General features: G+C 42.4%; 2 non-coding genes across 2 annotated transcripts; both read left to right on the top strand.

Moving 5' to 3' along the window:
• The first annotated feature begins 3,958 nt into the window (after positions 1-3,958).
• Positions 3,959-4,072, top strand: LOC140274285 (U5 spliceosomal RNA). Its single transcript, XR_011908253.1, has one exon. It is a non-coding gene; the product is annotated as a U5 spliceosomal RNA (small nuclear RNA).
• Positions 4,073-18,970: 14,898 nt separating this feature from the next.
• On the top strand, positions 18,971-19,084 carry LOC140274284 (U5 spliceosomal RNA). Its single transcript, XR_011908252.1, has one exon. It is a non-coding gene; the product is annotated as a U5 spliceosomal RNA (small nuclear RNA).
• Positions 19,085-20,561: the final 1,477 nt, after the last annotated feature.

The following is a 20,561-nucleotide window of genomic DNA, read 5'->3' as shown; positions in this document are numbered from 1 at the left end:
CACCTACTTGCAGTCGAACAGCTCTGCTCCCGCTTTTGATTATGTTTGGTTAGATATTCGAACCTTTTCTTAACTGCTTTTTACAAACTTTGGTCGGACGTTCACAATATCTTGCAGCCGAACACCTCCGCTTCCGCTTTTGATGGTGTATAGTCGGGCATTCGAGCCTTTTCTTACCCACCTATTACTTACTATGGTTGGACATTCAAACCTTCTTGTAGCCGAACACATCCGCTCCTGCTTTTGATGATGTATGATTTGGCATTCGCACCTTTTCTTACCCATTTTTCAGTAATTATTGGTCGGACATTCAGACCTGCTTGCACCTGAACACCTCTGCTCCCGCTTTTGATGGTGTATAGTCGGGCTTTCGAGCCTTTTCTTCCCCGATTTTTACAAATTATGGTTGGACATTCAGACCTTGCAGCCGAAAACCTCCGCCTCCTCTTTTGATCATACATTGTCGGGCATTCGCCCCTTGTCTTACACGGTTTTTACAAACTTTAGTCAGACATTCACACCTTGCAGCTGAACCACCTCCATTCCCTGTTTTGATCATGTGTGGTCTGGAAATACTACCTTTTCTTCCCCCGTTTGTGAGTAATTATGGCTGGACATTCACACCTACTTGCAGCCGAAAAACCACCTCTCCCGCTTTTGATGATGTATTGTCCGGCATTCTAGTCTTTTCTATCACATTTTTCAGCAATTATGATCTGACATTCACACCTACTTGCAGTCGAACAGCTCTGCTCCCGCTTTTGATTATGTTCGGTTGGATATTCAAACCTTTTCTTAACTGCTTTTTACAATATTTGGTCGGACGTTCACACCTTCTTGCAGCCGAACACCCCCACTTCCGCTTTTGATGGTATATATTCGGGTATTCGAACCTTCTCTTACCCGCTTTTTACAAACCATGGTTGGACTTTCATACCTTCTTGTAGCTGAACAACTCCACTCCTGCTTTTGATGATTTATGGTTGGACATTCGCATCTTTTCCTACCCATTTTTCAGTAATTATGGGTGGATATTCACATCTTCTTGCAGCTGAACACCTCCTCTCCCGCTAATGATCATGTAAGGTTTGATATTCGAAAATTTTCTTTCATGTTTTAAAGCAATTATTAATGGACATTCACACCTACTTGCAGCCGAACACCACCTCTCCCGCTTTTGATGATGTATGGACCGGCATTCTTACCTTTTCTAACACATTTTTCAGCAATTATGGTTGGAGAATCACACCTACTCACAGCCGAACAACTCCGCTACCGCATTTGATGGTGTATAGTCGGGATTTCTCACCCTTTCTCATCAGCTTTTTGCAAATTATTCTCTGACATTCACACCTACTTGCAGTCGAACAGCTCTGCTCCCGCTTTTGATTATGTTTGGTTAGATATTCGAACCTTTTCTTAACTGCTTTTTTACAAACTTTGGTCGGACGTTCACACCTTCTTGCAGCCGAACACCTCCGCTCCCTCTTTTGTTGGTGTATGTTCGGGCATTCGAACCTTTTCTTACCCGCTTTTTACAAACCAGGGTCGGACTTTCACACCTTTTAGTAGCCGAACAACTCCGCTCCCGCTATTGATTGTGTACAGTCGGGTATTTTAACCTTTTCTTACCCGCTTTTTACCAACTATGGTCGGACATTCACACCTTCGTACAGTGGAACACCTCCGCTCCCTCTTTTGATGGTGTATGTTCGGGTATTCAAACCTTTTCTTACCCGCTTTTTCCAAACTATGGTCGGCTATTCACAGCTTCCTCTCCACCATACTTGTATGGTTGGATATTCACACCCACTTGCATCCGAAGACCTCTGCCCCAAATTTTGTTGATATTTAGTCGGACATTCGCACCTTACCCGCTTTTGGCAAACTATGGCCTTCTTGCAGCCAAACACCTCTGATCTCGCTTTTGATGATGTAAGGTTGGGCATTCAGACCTTGCTTCACCTGCTTTTCACCAAATATAGTCGGATATTCACACCTTCTTGCAGCTGAACACTTCCGCTCCACCTTTTAGTGTTCTATCACACCTTTTTTTCACCGCATTTTATACATTATGGTTGGAAATTTTCAACCACTCTCATCCGAAGACCTCTCCTCCCGCTTTCTTTAATATATTTGAACTTTAGTCGGACATTCAAACCTTCTTGCAGCTGAACCACCTCCGCTCCCTGTTTTGATCATATATGGTCTGGCAATACTACCTTTTCTTACCCGTTTGTGAGTAATTATGGCTGGACATTCACACCTACTTGCAGCCGAACACAACCTCTCTCGCTTTTGATGATGTATGGACCGGCATTTTTACCTATTCTAACACATTTTTCAGCAATTATGGTCGGAGATTCACACCTACTCACAGCCGAACAACTCCGCTCCCGCATTTGATGATGTATAGTCGGGCATTCTCACCCTTTCTCATCAGCTTTTTGAAAATTATGATCTGACATTCACACCTACTTCCAGTCGAACAGCTCTGCTCCCGCTTTTGATTATGTTTGGTTAGATATTCGAACCTTTTCTTAACTGCTTTTTACAAACTTTGGTCGGACGTTCACAATATCTTGCAGCCGAACACCTCCGCTTCCGCTTTTGATGGTGTATATTCGGGCATACGAACCTTTTCTTACCCGCTTTTTACAAACCAAGGTCGGACTTTCACACCTTCTCTTAGCTGAACAACTCCGCTCCCTCTTTTGATTGTGTACAGTCGGGTAATTTAACCTTTTCTTACCCGCTTTTTACCATCTATGGTCGGACATTCACACCGTCTTACAGCGGAACACCTCCGCTCCCTCTTTTGATGATGTATGGTTAGGCATTCGCACCTTCTCTCACCCGCCTTTTACTATGGTCGGCCATTCACAGCTTCCTCTCCACCATACTTGTATGGTGGGATATTCACACCCACTTGCATCCGAAGACCTCCGCTTCCGCTTTTGATGGGAACTGACAACATAAGAAGTCCGGACATACTTTGATAGTATATGAATAAGTGGGTAGCTACTGACAAGCATTAAGCATGTCACACAGCCCAAACATATAACATTTCAGGACACACCACACAGTTAACAACCACAGTGAAGCGTGTCAAAGCCCAAACATGTAACATTCAACAAGACACTTACACAACACATTCAAATCAAACAGTCAGACAACATACAAGAACATATACCCCAGCCGGCATTGCTCCCTGCCTATTTTCGTACAGCACACTATGTGTGCGCACACCTTTATTCACAAACTCTTCAACTTATACTCTTTTACCGAAGTTGCTACAGCTCGATTGGCCGAATACCCTTTGATCCTATTTCGGTGAATTTGACATCTGCCTTACATATAACAGATTAGCGGTTTAGCAGTTTTAATTTAGTTTGAGTGAAGGAATTCATTTTATAGCAAAATCCGAAATCGTGAAGAACTCATGAAAGTAAGCTTATTCTCGGATTCCTGAAACTTTAGATTTGCTCTTTCTTTTACTGCAAAGTACACGTTGTTTTTTTTGTTTAAATCTTTCTAGACATGGTAAATATTAAGGACAAAGCAGTTTTCACATAGTTTGAGTGAAGGAATTCATTTTATAGATAAAATCCCAAGAGTCTGATGGGAAAAGAGAGTGAATGCGAAGTAGACTTTAACACGGCTATGGGAGCGAGCCGAGTGTGGGCTAACCAGGAGAATTGCTTGAAAGAAATGCGACCCCGAATGAGCGGTCAGAACAAAGCCTCAATACGGGATTCTCGTGGTGTTTTTGTTGCTGCCTTGTCTTTTGCACAGAGTAAAAGACATGGCAGCCATCGAATAGGGCCCGATTGTTCCTACTTGGTCAGCCGAGGAGCAAGGGGGGGGGGAGCAAGTGTCTCAACCAAGCAAAGCTCACCATGGGGAAGGTGGCTATGCCAACAAGCCTGATGCCCTGCTCCCGCAGTGACGGATAATCGTACTCTGGTTTCTCTTCATAACGTACAAGTCTTTCGCCTTTTACTAAAGATTTCTGTGGAGAGCAGCACTAATGAGTTGTTTCTATTTTTGGCAGGCTTTACCTTTGCGGGTGAAGCCCTTTCTGTCTGTGCAAAAGAAATCTTGTTACTGTGCAGAGTGACTTCTCTGAGTAGAGTCGCCTTACTTGTTGCGACTGTGCCGATGTTCGAAGCTGGAGTGCAAAGTTGTTGCTTGAATGGTGCTTGCTGGAGCGTGCGGGAGTGCAAAGTTATACCATTTAAAAGGGCTGAAGAGTGCTCAGTGCAGCGGGTGGGCGACACTCTGGCCACCTTGAAAACCGAGGTTACATCCACTACCAGGGGCAGCCCAAGTTCTGCCGCAAGTGTGGTGAGCATGGGCACCTGGTTGAGGCTTGTACCAAGGTGTTATGTGGGAAGAGCAGAGAAATTGGGCAAACTTTTGGAGAGTGTCCAAATGGCAGGAAATGTAATCTCTGTGGAGAATTAAATCACCTCTTCAGAGATTGCCCTAAATCTTTTGCCAACAAATTAAAGACGGTAAAGCCACAGTCAAGCCAACAAAGAGAAGGACCAAAGGTGGCAGTTGGTGAACAAAGTGAAGAGGTTGACCCAATAAATTCAAACTTCCCGCCAAAAGCTTGGATTGGAAGTGAGGAGCAAAAAGGGGAGGGGCCTGTAGAGGCCTCACCACTCAGTGTTGAAGTCTGTGAGAATTCACAGGCAGAGGGTGGAGCTACGCTAAATGAGGAGGAAGAGCAGACAGGTGAGTCTAGTGAAGATACTCACCTCCCCGAAGGTCAACAGAAGGTCAATTTGTTGATAGGCATTCATTTATTTCTTCACTTCTGATGAAGTTTCAACAATAAACAACAAACTTTGTATTATTAGAAAGAACCAGAATCATTCTTCAGGAATCCGAAAATAAGCTCTATTTTATGAGTTATGCACGAATTCGGATTCTCCTATAAAACGAATTCATTAACTCAAACCAAGTTAAGACTGCTTTGTCCTTCATATTTATTCATGTCTAATCAAGTTTCAACGATAAACAACGTTGTACTTTGTAGAATGAGAAAGAACTTCTTCAGCAATAAGCATCTCTCGACATATGACGAAGTACAGATTTTGCTATAAAATTAATTCCTTCTATCAGCCTGACTTAAAACTGTTTGTCCTCCTTATTTATCCACTTCAAATCAAGTTTCAACAAATAAAAAAAAGTTGTAGTTTGAGAAAGTACAACTTAATCTTCAGCAATCAGTATAAAAAGAGGTGCAAATGCCAACCATACATACCTACAAGGTGGAGCGGAAGTATTCAGCTGCAAGTAGGTGTGAATGTTCGACTATAATTTGTAAAAAGCGGGTAAGAAAAGGTTCGAATGCCCGACTATATATTAACAAAAGCGGGAGGAGAGGTCTTCGGATGAGAGTGGGTGAGAATTTCCAACCATAATCTATAAAATACGTTGAAAAAAAATATGTGAATGCCTCATAGAACACTAAAAGCGGAAGTGTTCGGCTGCAAGAAGGTGTGAATGTCCGACTATATTTGGTGAAAAGCAGGTGAAGCAAGGTCTGAATGCCCAACCTTATATCATCAAAAGCGAGATCAGAGGTGTTTGGCTGCAAGAAGGCCATAGTTTTCCAAAAGCGGGTAAGGTGCGAATGTCCGACTAAATATCAACCAAATTTGGGGCGGAGGTCTTCGGATGCAAGTGGGTGTGAATATCCCACCATACAAGTATGGTGGAGAGGAAGCTGTAAATAGCCGACCATAGTTTGGAAAAAGCGGGTAAGAAAAGGTTTGAATGCCCGAACATACACCATCAGAAGAGGGAGCGGAGGTGTTCCGCTGTACGAAGGTGTGAATGTCCGACCATACTTGGTAAAAAGCGGGTAAGAAAAGGTTAAAATACCCGACTGTACACAATCAATAGCGGGAGCGGATGTGTTCGGCTACAAGAAGATGTGAAAGTCCGACCATGGTTTGTAAAAAGCGGGTAAGAAAAGGTGCGAATGTCCGACAATGTATGATCAAAAGAGAGAGCGGAGGTTTTCGGATACAAGAAGGTTTGAATGTCCCACCATAGTTTGTAAAAAGCGGGTAAGAAAAGGTTCGAATGCCCGACTATACACCATCAAAAGCGGGAATAGAGGTGTTCCGCTGTAAGACGGTGTGAATGTCCGACCATAGTTGGTAAAAAGCGGGTAAGAAAAGGTTAAAATACCCGACTGTACACAATCAATAGCGGGAGCGGAGTTGTTCGGCTACAAGAAGGTGTGAAAGTCCGACCATGGTTTGTAAAAACCGGGAAGAAAAGGCTCGAAAGCCCGACTATACACCATCAAAAAGAAGGTTTGAATGTCCATCAATAATTGCTTTAAAACAAGAAAGTAAATTTTCGAATATCAAACCGCACATGATCATAAGCGGGAGAGGAGGTGTTCGGCTGCAAGAAGGTGTGAATGTCCACCCATAATTCATGAAAAATGGGTAAAAAAAAAGGTGCGAATGCCTAACAATACATTATCAAAAGCAGGTGTGAATGTCAGATCATAATTTGTAAAAAGCTGATGAGAAAGGGTGAGAATGCCCGACTATACACCATCAAATGCGGGAGCGGAGGTGTTCGGCTCTGAGTAGGTGTGAATGTCCGACCATAATTGCTGAAGAATGTGTTAGAAAAGGTAAGAATGCTGGACCATACATCATCAAAAGCGGGAGAGGTGGTGTTCGGCTGCAAAAAGGTGTGACTGTTCGACTAAAGTTTGTAAAAAGTGGGTAAGACAAGGTGCGAATGCCTGACAATGTATGATCAAAAGCGGGAGCGGAGGTGTTCAGCTGCAAGAAGGTCTACATGTCCATCAATAATTGCTAGAAAACATGAAAGAAACTTTTCGAAAATCAAACCGCACATGATCATAAGTGGGATAGGAGGTGTTCAGCTGCAAGGTGTGAATGTCCACCCATAATTCCTGAAAAATGGGCAAAAAAAAGGTGTGAATGCCCAACCATACATCATCAAAAGCAGGAGTGGAAGTGTTCGGCTACAAGAAGGTGTGAACGTCCAACCAAAATATGTAAAAAGAAGTTAAGAAAAGGTTCGAATATCCATCCAAACATAATCAAAAGCGGGAGCAGAGCTGTTCGACTGCAAGTAGGTGTGAATGTCAGATCATAATTTGCAAAAAGCTGATGAGAAAGGGTGAGAATGCCCGACTATACATCATCAAAAGCGGGAGCGGAGTTGTTCGGCTGTGAGTAGGTGTGAATCTCCGACCATAATTGCTGAAAAATGTGTTAGAAAAGGTAAAAATGCCGGTCCATACATCATCAAAAGCGAGAGAGGTTGTGTTCGACTGCAAGTAGGTGTGAATGTCCAGCCATAATTACTCACAAACGGGTAAGAAAAGGTAGTAGCCAGACCATATATGATCAAAACAGGGAGCGGAGGTGGTTCAGCTGCAAGAAGGTTTGAATGTCAAACTAAAGTTCAAATATATTAACAAAAGCGGGAGGAGAGGTCTTCGGATGAGAGTGGTTGAAAATTTCCAACCATAATGTATAAAATGCGGTGAAAAAAAAGGTGTGATAGAACACTAAAAGGTGGAGCGGAAGTGTTCGGCTGCAAGAAGGTGTGAATGTCCGACTATATTTGGTGAAAAGCAGGTGAAGCAAGGTCTGAATGCCCAACCTTACATCATCAAAAGCAAGATCAGAGTTGTTTGGCTGCAAGAAGGCCATAGTTTGCCAAAAGCGGGTAAGGTGCGAATGTCCGACTAAATATCAACAAAATTTGGGGCGGAGGTCTTCGGATGCAAGTGGGTGTTAATATCCCACCATACAAGTATGGTGGGTGGAGAGGAAGCTGTGAATAGCCGACCATAGTTTGGAAAAAGCGGGTAAGAAAAGGTTTGAATGCCCGAACATACACCATCAAAAGAGGGAGCGGATGTGTTCCGCTGTACGAAGGTGTGAATGTCCAACCATACTTGGTAAAAAGCGGGTAAGAAAAGGTTAATATACCCGACTGTACACAATCAATAGCGGGAGCGGATGTGTTCGGCTACAAGAAGGTGTGACAGTCCGACCATGGTTTGTAAAAAGCCGGTAAGAAAAGGTGCGAATGTCCGACAATGTATGATCAAAAGAGAGAGCGGAGGTTTTCGGATACACGAAAGTTTGAATGTCCTACCATAGTTTGTAAATAGCGGGTAAGAAAAGGTTCAAATGCCCGACTATACACCATAAAAAGCGGGAGCGGAGGTGTTCCGCTGTAAGACGGTGTGAATGTCCGACCATAGTTGGTAAAAAGCGGGTAAGAAAAGGTTAAAATACCCGACTGTACAAAATCAATAGCGAGAGCGGAGTTGTTCGGCTACAAGACGGTGTGAAAGTACGACCATGGTTTGTAAAAAGCAGTTAAGAAAAGGTTCGAATATCCAACCAAACATAATCAAAAGCGGGAGCAGAGCTGTTCGACTGCAAGTAGGTGTGAATGTCCAGCCATAATTACTCACAAACGGGGGAAGAAAAGGTAGTATTGCCAGACCATACATGATCAAAACAGGGAGCGGAGGTTCAGCTGCAAGGTGTGAATGTCTGACTATAGTTTGTAAAAAGCGGGTAAGACAAGGTGCGAATGCCCGACAATGTATGATCAAAAGAGAGAGCGGAGGTGTTCGGCTGCAAGGTCTGAATGTCCAACCATAATTTGTAAAAACCGGGTAAGAAAAGGCTCGAAAGCCCGACTATACATCATCAAAAGCGGGAGCGGAGGTGTTCAGCTGCAAGAAGGTGTGAATGTTCGACTAAAGTTTGTAAAAAGCTGGTAAGACAAGGAGCGATGTCCCGACATTGTATGATCAAAAGCGGGAGCGGAGGTGTCCAGCTGTGAGTAGGCGTGAATGTCCGACCATAATTGCTGAAAAATGTGTTAGAAAAGGTAAGAATACTGGACCATATATCATCAAAAGCGGGAGAGGTGGTGTTCGGCTGCAAGAAGGTGTGAAAGTCCAACAATGGTTTGTAAAAAGCGGGTAATAAAAGGTTCGAATGCCCGAATATACATCATCAAAAGCGGAAGCGGAGGTGTTCGGATGCAAGAAGGTGTGAACGTCCGACCAAAGTTTGTAAAAAGCAGTGAAAAGCGAGAAAAAGCTTTTCGTGAGTTTTGCATGATTTGGGATTTTGCTTATAAAATGCATTACTTCACTCAAACTATGTTAAAACTGATTTGTCCTTCATATTTACCATGTCTAGAAAGATTTAAACAAAAAAAACAACGTTGTACTTTGCAGTAAAAGAAAGAGCAAATCTAAAGTTTCAGGAATCCGAGTATAAGCCTGCTTTCATGAGTTCTGCACGATTTCGGATTTTGCTATAAAATGAATTGCTTTGCTCAAACCAAGTTAAAACTGCTTTGTCCTTCCATATTCATCAATGTCTAGATCGACTTCAACAAAGAAAAACATTGGACTTTGCAGTAGAAGAAGTTGAAATCCATCTACACCTTGATAAATACGAAGGACAAAGCAGTTCCCACTTGCCCATAAGAAAATAAGCTTATTCTCGGATTCCTGATCCTTCAGTTTTGCTCTTTCTTCTACTGCAAAATACAATGTTGTTCTTTGTTGAAGTCGATCTAGACATTGATAAATATGAATGAAAAAGCAGTTTTAACTTGGTTTGAGTGAATGAATTCATTTTATACATAAAATCCGAAATCGTGCAGAACTCATGAAAATAAGCTTATTCTCGGATTCCTAAAACTTTTGATTGGCTCTTTCTTTTACTGCAAAGTACAACGTTGTTTTTTTTTTTAAATCTATCGAGACATTGATAAATATGAAGGTAAAAGCCGTTTTAACATAGTTTGAGTGAAGGAATTGATTTTATAGATAAAATCCCAAATCATGCAGAACTCCTCAAAAGGGGCGTATGGCTTAATCACAAGTGTGGCTCTTTCTCATTCAGGGTAGTATGAGGAAGTTTATGCTTGAAATATATGTAGAAATGGGTACATATGAAGGACAAAGCAGTGTTAACTTAGTTTGAGTGAAGGAATTAATTTTATACATAAAATCCCAAATCATGCAGAACGTATGAAAAGAAGCTTATTCTCGGATTCCTGATCCTTCAGTTTTGCTCTTTCTTCTACTGCAAAATACAATGTTGTTCTTTGTTGAAGTCGATCTAGACATTAATAAATATGAAGGAAAAAGCAGTTTTAACTTGGTTTGAGTGAATGAATTCATTTTATACATAAAATCCGAAATCGTGCAGAACTCATGAAAATAAGCTTATTCTCGGATTCCTAAAACTTTTGATTTGCTCTTTCTTTTATTGCAAAGTACAACGTTGTTTTTTTGTTTAAATCTATCGAGACATTGATAAATATGAAGGTAAAAGCCGTTTTAACATAGTTTGAGTGAAGGAATTAATTTTATAGATAAAATCCCAAACCATGCAGAACTCCTCAAAAGGGGCGTATGGCTTAATCACAAGTGTTGCTCTTTCTCATTCAGGGTAGTATGAGGAAGTTTATGCTTGAAATATATGTAGAAATGGGTACATATGAATGACAAAGCAGTGTTAACTTAGTTTGCGTGAAGGAATTCATTTTATACATAAAATCCGAAATCGTGCAGAACTCATGAAAATAAGCTTATTCTCGGATTCCTAAAACTTTTGATTTGCACTTTCTTTTACTGCAAAGTACAACGTTGTTTTTTGTTGAAATCTATCTAGACATTGATAAATACCAGTCGAAACTCTGCTGCCGCTTTTGATAATTTATGGTTGGGCATTCTTACCTTTTCTTACCCGCTTTTTACAAATTATGATCTTACATTCACACCTACTTGCAGTCGAACACCTTCTCATCCACTTATGATCATGTGCGGTTGGGCTTTCCCACCTTTTCTTACCCATTTTTCAGTAATTATGGGTGGACATTCAGACCTTCTTGCAGCCGAAAACCTCCACTCCTCTTTTGATCATACATTGTCGGGAATTCACACCTTGTCTTACCCGCTTTTTACAAACTTTATATGGTCTGGCAATAGTACCCTTTCTTACCCGTTTGTGAGTAATTATGGCTGGACATTCACACCTACTTGCAGCCGAACACAACCTCTCCCGCTTTTGGTGATATATGGTCCGGCATTCTTACCTTTTCTAACACATTTTTCAGCAATTATGGTTGTAGAATCACACCTACTCACAGCTGAACAACTCCGCTCCCACATTTGATAGTGTATAGTCGGGCATTCTCACCCTTTCTCAACAGCTTTTTGCAAATTATGATCTGATATTCACACCTACTTGCAGTCGAACAGCTCTGCTCCCGCTTTTGATTATGTTTGGTTGGATATTCGAACATTTTCTTAACTGCTTTTTACAAACTTTGGTCGGACGTTCACACCGTCTTGCAGCCGAACACCTCCGCTTCCGCTTTTGATGGTATATAGTCGGGCATTCGAGCCTTTTCTTACCCGCCTATTACTTACTATGGTTGGACATTCAAACCTTCTTGTAGCCGAACACATCCGCTCCTGCTTTTGATGATGTATTATTTGGCATTTGCACCTTTTCTTACCCATTTTTCATTAATTTTTGGTCGGATATTCAGACCTTCTTCCACCTGAACACCTCTGCTCCCGCTTTTGATGGTGTATAGTCGGGCTTTCGAGCCTTTTCTTCCCCGATTTTTACAAATTGTGGTTGGACATTCAGACCTTGCAGCCGAAAACCTCCGCTCCCTCTTTTGATCATACATTGTCGGGCATTCGCCCCTTGTCTTACACGGTTTTTACAAACTTTAGTCAGACATTCACACCTTGCAGCTGAACCACCTCCATTCCCTGTTTTGATCATGTGTGGTCTGGAAATACTACCTTTTCTTCCCCCATTTGTGAGTGATTATGGCTGGACATTCACACCTACTTGCAGCCGAAAAACCACCTCTCCCGCTTTTGATGATGTATTGTCCGGCATTCTAGTCTTTTCTATCACATTTTTCAGCAATTATGATCTGACATTCACACCTACTTGCAGTCGAACAGCTCTGCTCCCGCTTTTGATTATGTTCGGTTGGATATTCAAACCTTTTCTTAACTGCTTTTTACAAACTTTGGTCGGACGTTCACACCTTCTTGCAGCCGAACACCTCCGCTTCCGCTTTTGATGGTATATATTCGGGTATTCGAACCTTTTCTTACCCGCTTTTTACAAACCATGGTTGGACTTTCATACCTTCTTGTAGCTGAACAACTCCACTCCTGCTTTTGATGATTTATGGTTGGACATTCGCATCTTTTCCTACCCATTTTTCAGTAATTATGGGTGGATATTCACATCTTCTTGCAGCTGAACACCTCCTCTCCCGCTAATGATCATGTAAGGTTTGATATTCGAAAATTTCCTTTCATGTTTTAAAGCAATTATTAATGGACATTCACACCTACTTACAGCCGAACACAACCTCTCTCGCTTTTGATGATGTATGGACCGGCATTCTTACCTTTTCTAACACATTTTTCAGCAATTATGGTCGGAGATTCACACCTACTCACAGCCGAACAACTCCGCTCCCGCATTTGATGGTGTATAGTCGGGCATTCTCACCCTTTCTCATCAGCTTTTTGCAAATTATGATCTGATATTCACACCTACTTGCAGTCGAACAGCTCTGCTCCCGCTTTTGATTATGTTTGGTTGGATATTCGAACATTTTCTTAACTGCTTTTTACAAACTTTGGTCGGACGTTCACACCGTCTTGCAGCCGAACACCTCCGCTTCCGCTTTTGATGGTATATAGTCGGGCATTCGAGCCTTTTCTTACCCGCCTATTACTTACTATGGTTGGACATTCAAACCTTCTTGTAGCCGAACACATCCGCTCCTGCTTTTGATGATGTATGATTTGGCATTCGCACCTTTTCTTACCCATTTTTCAGTAATTATTGGTTGGACATTCAGACCTGCTTGCACCTGAACACCTCTGCTCCCGCTTTTGATGGTGTATAGTCGGGCTTTCGAGCCTTTTCTTCCCCGATTTTTACAAATTATGGTTGGACATTCAGACCTTGCAGCCGAAAACCTCCGCTCCCTCTTTTGATCATACATTGTCGGGCATTCGCCCCTTGTCTTACACGGTTTTTACAAACTTTAGTCAGACATTCACACCTTGCAGCTGAACCACCTCCATTCCCTGTTTTGATCATGTGTGGTCTGGAAATACTACCTTTTCTTCCCCCGTTTGTGAGTAATTATGGCTGGACATTCACACCTACTTGCAGCCGAAAAACCACCTCTCCCGCTTTTGATGATGTATTGTCTGGCATTCTAGTCTTTTCTATCACATTTTTCAGCAATTATGATCTGACATTCACACCTACTTGCAGTCGAACAGCTCTGCTCCCGCTTTTGATTATGTTCGGTTGGATATTCAAACCTTTTCTTAACTGCTTTTTACAATATTTGGTCGGACGTTCACACCTTCTTGCAGCCGAACACCCCCACTTCCGCTTTTGATGGTATATATTCGGGTATTCGAACCTTCTCTTACCCGCTTTTTACAAACCATGGTTGGACTTTCATACCTTCTTGTAGCTGAACAACTCCACTCCTGCTTTTGATGATTTATGGTTGGACATTCGCATCTTTTCCTACCCATTTTTCAGTAATTATGGGTGGATATTCACATCTTCTTGCAGCTGAACACCTCCTCTCCCGCTAATGATCATGTAAGGTTTGATATTCGAAAATTTTCTTTCATGTTTTAAAGCAATTATTAATGGACATTCACACCTACTTGCAGCCGAACACCACCTCTCCCGCTTTTGATGATGTATGGACCGGCATTCTTACCTTTTCTAACACATTTTTCAGCAATTATGGTTGGAGAATCACACCTACTCACAGCCGAACAACTCCGCTACCGCATTTGATGGTGTATAGTCGGGATTTCTCACCCTTTCTCATCAGCTTTTTGCAAATTATTCTCTGACATTCACACCTACTTGCAGTCGAACAGCTCTGCTCCCGCTTTTGATTATGTTTGGTTAGATATTCGAACCTTTTCTTAACTGCTTTTTTACAAACTTTGGTCGGACGTTCACACCTTCTTGCAGCCGAACACCTCCGCTCCCTCTTTTGTTGGTGTATGTTCGGGCATTCGAACCTTTTCTTACCCGCTTTTTACAAACCAGGGTCGGACTTTCACACCTTTTAGTAGCCGAACAACTCCGCTCCCTCTATTGATTGTGTACAGTCGGGTATTTTAACCTTTTCTTACCCGCTTTTTACCAACTATGGTCGGACATTCACACCTTCGTACAGCGGAACACCTCCGCTCCCTCTTTTGATGGTGTATGTTCGGGTATTCAAACCTTTTCTTACCCGCTTTTTCCAAACTATGGTCGGCTATTCACAGCTTCCTCTCCACCATACTTGTATGGTTGGATATTCACACCCACTTGCATCCGAAGACCTCTGCCCCAAATTTTGTTGATATTTAGTCGGACATTCGCACCTTACCCGCTTTTGGCAAACTATGGCCTTCTTGCAGCCAAACACCTCTGATCTCGCTTTTGATGATGTAAGGTTGGGCATTCAGACCTTGCTTCACCTGCTTTTCACCAAATATAGTCGGATATTCACACCTTCTTGCAGCCGAAAACCTCCACTCCTCTTTTGATCATACATTGTCGGGAATTCACACCTTGTCTTACCCGCTTTTTACAAACTTTATATGGTCTGGCAATAGTACCTTTTCTTACCCGTTTGTGAGTAATTATGGCTGGACATTCACACCTACTTACAGCCGAACACAACCTCTCTCGCTTTTGATGATGTATGGACCGGCATTCTTACCTTTTCTAACACATTTTTCAGCAATTATGGTCGGAGATTCACACCTACTCACAGCCGAACAACTCCGCTCCCGCATTTGATGGTGTATAGTCGGGCATTCTCACCCTTTCTCATCAGCTTTTGCAAATTATGATCTGATATTCACACCTACTTGCAGTCGAACAGCTCTGCTCCCGCTTTTGATTATGTTTGGTTGGATATTCGAACATTTTCTTAACTGCTTTTTACAAACTTTGGTCGGACGTTCACACCGTCTTGCAGCCGAACACCTCCGCTTCCGCTTTTGATGGTATATAGTCGGGCATTCGAGCCTTTTCTTACCCGCCTATTACTTACTATGGTTGGACATTCAAACCTTCTTGTAGCCGAACACATCCGCTCCTGCTTTTGATGATGTATGATTTGGCATTCGCACCTTTTCTTACCCATTTTTCAGTAATTATTGGTTGGACATTCAGACCTGCTTGCACCTGAACACCTCTGCTCCCGCTTTTGATGGTGTATAGTCGGGCTTTCGAGCCTTTTCTTCCCCGATTTTTACAAATTATGGTTGGACATTCAGACCTTGCAGCCGAAAACCTCCGCTCCCTCTTTTGATCATACATTGTCGGGCATTCGCCCCTTGTCTTACACGGTTTTTACAAACTTTAGTCAGACATTCACACCTTGCAGCTGAACCACCTCCATTCCCTGTTTTGATCATGTGTGGTCTGGAAATACTACCTTTTCTTCCCCCGTTTGTGAGTAATTATGGCTGGACATTCACACCTACTTGCAGCCGAAAAACCACCTCTCCCGCTTTTGATGATGTATTGTCTGGCATTCTAGTCTTTTCTATCACATTTTTCAGCAATTATGATCTGACATTCACACCTACTTGCAGTCGAACAGCTCTGCTCCCGCTTTTGATTATGTTCGGTTGGATATTCAAACCTTTTCTTAACTGCTTTTTACAATATTTGGTCGGACGTTCACACCTTCTTGCAGCCGAACACCCCCACTTCCGCTTTTGATGGTATATATTCGGGTATTCGAACCTTCTCTTACCCGCTTTTTACAAACCATGGTTGGACTTTCATACCTTCTTGTAGCTGAACAACTCCACTCCTGCTTTTGATGATTTATGGTTGGACATTCGCATCTTTTCCTACCCATTTTTCAGTAATTATGGGTGGATATTCACATCTTCTTGCAGCTGAACACCTCCTCTCCCGCTAATGATCATGTAAGGTTTGATATTCGAAAATTTTCTTTCATGTTTTAAAGCAATTATTAATGGACATTCACACCTACTTGCAGCCGAACACCACCTCTCCCGCTTTTGATGATGTATGGACCGGCATTCTTACCTTTTCTAACACATTTTTCAGCAATTATGGTTGGAGAATCACACCTACTCACAGCCGAACAACTCCGCTACCGCATTTGATGGTGTATAGTCGGGATTTCTCACCCTTTCTCATCAGCTTTTTGCAAATTATTCTCTGACATTCACACCTACTTGCAGTCGAACAGCTCTGCTCCCGCTTTTGATTATGTTTGGTTAGATATTCGAACCTTTTCTTAACTGCTTTTTTACAAACTTTGGTCGGACGTTCACACCTTCTTGCAGCCGAACACCTCCGCTCCCTCTTTTGTTGGTGTATGTTCGGGCATTCGAACCTTTTCTTACCCGCTTTTTACAAACCAGGGTCGGACTTTCACACCTTTTAGTAGCCGAACAACTCCGCTCCCTCTATTGATTGTGTACAGTCGGGTATTTTAACCTTTTCTTACCCGCTTTTTACCAACTATGGTCGGACATTCACACCTTCGTACAGCGGAACACCTCCGCTCCCTCTTTTGATGGTGTATGTTCGGGTATTCAAACCTTTTCTTACCCGCTTTTTCCAAACTATGGTCGGCTATTCACAGCTTCCTCTCCACCATACTTGTATGGTTGGATATTCACACCCACTTGCATCCGAAGACCTCTGCCCCAAATTTTGTTGATTGAATTTAGTCGGACATTCGCACCTTACCCGCTTTTGGCAAACTATGGCCTTCTTGCAGCCAAACACCTCTGATCTCGCTTTTGATGATGTAAGGTTGGGCATTCAGACCTTGCTTCACCTGCTTTTCACCAAATATAGTCGGATATTCACACCTTCTTGCAGCCGAACACTTCCGCTCCACCTTTTAGTGTTCTATCACACCTTTTTTTCGCCGCATTTTATACATTATGGTTGGAAATTTTCAACCACTCTCATCCGAAGACCTCTCCTCCCGCTTTCTTTAATATATTTGAACTTTAGTCGGACATTCAAACCTTCTTGCAGCTGAACCACCTCCGCTCCCTGTTTTGAACATATATGGTCTGGCAATACTACCTTTTCTTACCCGTTTGTGAGTAATTATGGCTGGACATTCACACCTACTTGCAGCCGAACACAACCTCTCTCGCTTTTGATGATGTATGGACCGGCATTTTTACCTATTCTAACACATTTTTCAGCAATTATGGTCGGAGATTCACACCTACTCACAGCCGAACAACTCCGCTCCCGCATTTGATGATGTATAGTCGGGCATTCTCACCCTTTCTCATCAGCTTTTTGCAAATTATGATCTGACATTCACACCTACTTCCAGTCGAACAGCTCTGCTCCCGCTTTTGATTATGTTTGGTTAGATATTCGAACCTTTTCTTAACTGCTTTTTACAAACTTTGGTCGGACGTTCACAATATCTTGCAGCCGAACACCTCCGCTTCCGCTTTTGATGGTGTATATTCGGGCATACGAACCTTTTCTTACCCGCTTTTTACAAACCAAGGTCGGACTTTCACACCTTCTCTTAGCTGAACAACTCCGCTCCCTCTTTTGATTGTGTACAGTCGGGTAATTTAACCTTTTCTTACCCGCTTTTTACCATCTATGGTCGGACATTCACACCGTCTTACAGCGGAACACCTCCGCTCCCTCTTTTGATGATGTATGGTTAGGCATTCGCACCTTCTCTCACCCGCCTTTTACTATGGTCGGCCATTCACAGCTTCCTCTCCACCATACTTGTATGGTGGGATATTCACACCCACTTGCATCCGAAGACCTCCGCTTCCGCTTTTGATGGGAACTGACAACATAAGAAGTCCGGACATACTTTGATAGTATATGAATAAGTGGGTAGCTACTGACAAGCATTAAGCATGTCACACAGCCCAAACATATAACATTTCAGGACACACCACACAGTTAACAACCACAGTGAAGCGTGTCAAAGCCCAAACATGTAACATTCAACAGGACACTTACACAACACATTCAAATCAAACAGTCAGACAACATACAAGAACATATACCCCAGCCGGCATTGCTCCCTGCCTATTTTCGTACAGCACACTATGTGTGCGCACACCTTTATTCACAAACTCTTCAACTTATACTCTTTTACCGAAGTTGCTACAGCTCGATTGGCCGAATACCCTTTGATCCTATTTCGGTGAATTTGACATCTGCCTTACATATAACAGATTAGCGGTTTAGCAGTTTTAATTTAGTTTGAGTGAAGGAATTCATTTTATAGCAAAATCCGAAATCGTGAAGAACTCATGAAAGTAAGCTTATTCTTGGATTCCTGAAACTTTAGATTTGCTCTTTCTTTTACTGCAAAGTACAACGTTGTTTTTTTTGTTTAAATCTTTCTAGACATGGTAAATATTAAGGACAAAGCAGTTTTCACATAGTTTGAGTGAAGGAATTCATTTTATAGATAAAATCCTAAGAGTCTGATGGGAAAAGAGAGTGAATGCGAAGTAGACTTTAACACGGCTATGGGAGCGAGCCGAGTGTGGGCTAACCAGGAGAATTGCTTGAAAGAAATGCGACCCCGAATGAGCGGTCAGAACAAAGCCTCAATACGGGATTCTCGTGGTGTTTTTGTTGCTGCCTTGTCTTTTGCACAGAGTAAAAGACAAGGCAGCCATCGAATAGGGCCCGATTGTTCCTACTTGGTCAGCCGAGGAGCAAGGGGGGGGGGGGAGCAAGCGTCTCAACCAAGCAAAGCTCACCATGGGGAAGGTGGCTATGCCAACAAGCCTGATGCCCTGCTCCCGCAGTGACGGATAATCGTACTCTGGTTTCTCTTCATAACGTACAAGTCTTTCGCCTTTTACTAAAGATTTCTGTGGAGAGCAGCACTAATGAGTTGTTTCTATTTTTGGCAGGCTTTACCTTTGCGGGTGAAGCCCTTTCTGTCTGTGCAAAAGAAATCTTGTTACTGTGCAGAGTGACTTCTCTGAGTAGAGTCGCCTTACTTGTTGCGACTGTGCCGATGTTCGAAGCTGGAGTGCAAAGTTGTTGCTTGAATGGTGCTTGCTGGAGCGTGCGGGAGTGCAAAGTTATACCATTTAAAAGGGCTGAAGAGTGCTCAGTGCAGCGGGTGGGCGACACTCTGGCCACCTTGAAAACCGAGGTTACATCCACTACCAGGGGCAGCCCAAGTTCTGCCGCAAGTGTGGTGAGCATGGGCACCTGGTTGAGGCTTGTACCAAGGTGTTATGTGGGAAGAGCAGAGAAATTGGGCAAACTTTTGGAGAGTGTCCAAATGGCAGGAAATGTAATCTCTGTGGAGAATTAAATCACCTCTTCAGAGATTGCCCTAAATCTTTTGCCAACAAATTAAAGACGGTAAAGCCACAGTCAAGCCAACAAAGAGAAGGACCAAAGGTGGCAGTTGGTGAACAAAGTGAAGAGGTTGACCCAATAAATTCAAACTTCCCGCCAAAAGCTTGGATTGGAAGTGAGGAGCAAAAAGGGGAGGGGCCTGTAGAGGCCTCACCACTCAGTGTTGAAGTCTGTGAGAATTCACAGGCAGAGGGTGGAGCTACGCTAAATGAGGAGGAAGAGCAGACAGGTGAGTCTAGTGAAGATACTCACCTCCCCGAAGGTCAACAGAAGGTCAATTTGTTGATAGGCATTCATTTATTTCTTCACTTCTGATGAAGTTTCAACAATAAACAACAAACTTTGTATTATTAGAAAGAACCAGAATCATTCTTCAGGAATCCGAAAATAAGCTCTATTTTATGAGTTATGCACGAATTCGGATTCTCCTATAAAACGAATTCATTAACTCAAACCAAGTTAAGACTGCTTTGTCCTTCATATTTATTCATGTCTAATCAAGTTTCAACGATAAACAACGTTGTACTTTGTAGAATGAGAAAGAACTTCTTCAGCAATAAGCATCTCTCGACATATGACGAAGTACAGATTTTGCTATAAAATTAATTCCTTCTATCAGCCTGACTTAAAACTGTTTGTCCTCCTTATTTATCCACTTCAAATCAAGTTTCAACAAATAAAAAAAAGTTGTAGTTTGAGAAAGTACAACTTAATCTTCAGCAATCAGTATAAAAAGAGGTGCAAATGCCAACCATACATACCTACAAGGTGGAGCGGAAGTATTCAGCTGCAAGTAGGTGTGAATGTTCGACTATAATTTGTAAAAAGCGGGTAAGAAAAGGTTCGAATGCCCGACTATATATTAACAAAAGCGGGAGGAGAGGTCTTCGGATGAGAGTGGGTGAGAATTTCCAACCATAATCTATAAAATACGGTGAAAAAAAATATGTGAATGCCTCATAGAATACTAAAAGCGGAAGTGTTCGGCTGCAAGAAGGTGTGAATGTCCGACTATATTTGGTGAAAAGCAGGTGA

This window comes from Leuresthes tenuis, unplaced genomic scaffold (assembly GCF_036924035.1).
Source record: "Leuresthes tenuis unplaced genomic scaffold, fLeuTen1.0.hap1 SCAF_17, whole genome shotgun sequence".
Taxonomy (NCBI): domain Eukaryota; kingdom Metazoa; phylum Chordata; class Actinopteri; order Atheriniformes; family Atherinopsidae; genus Leuresthes; species Leuresthes tenuis.
Note: the sequence above shows the minus strand (reverse complement) of the source record. Positions and strands in the feature narration are given on the sequence as shown.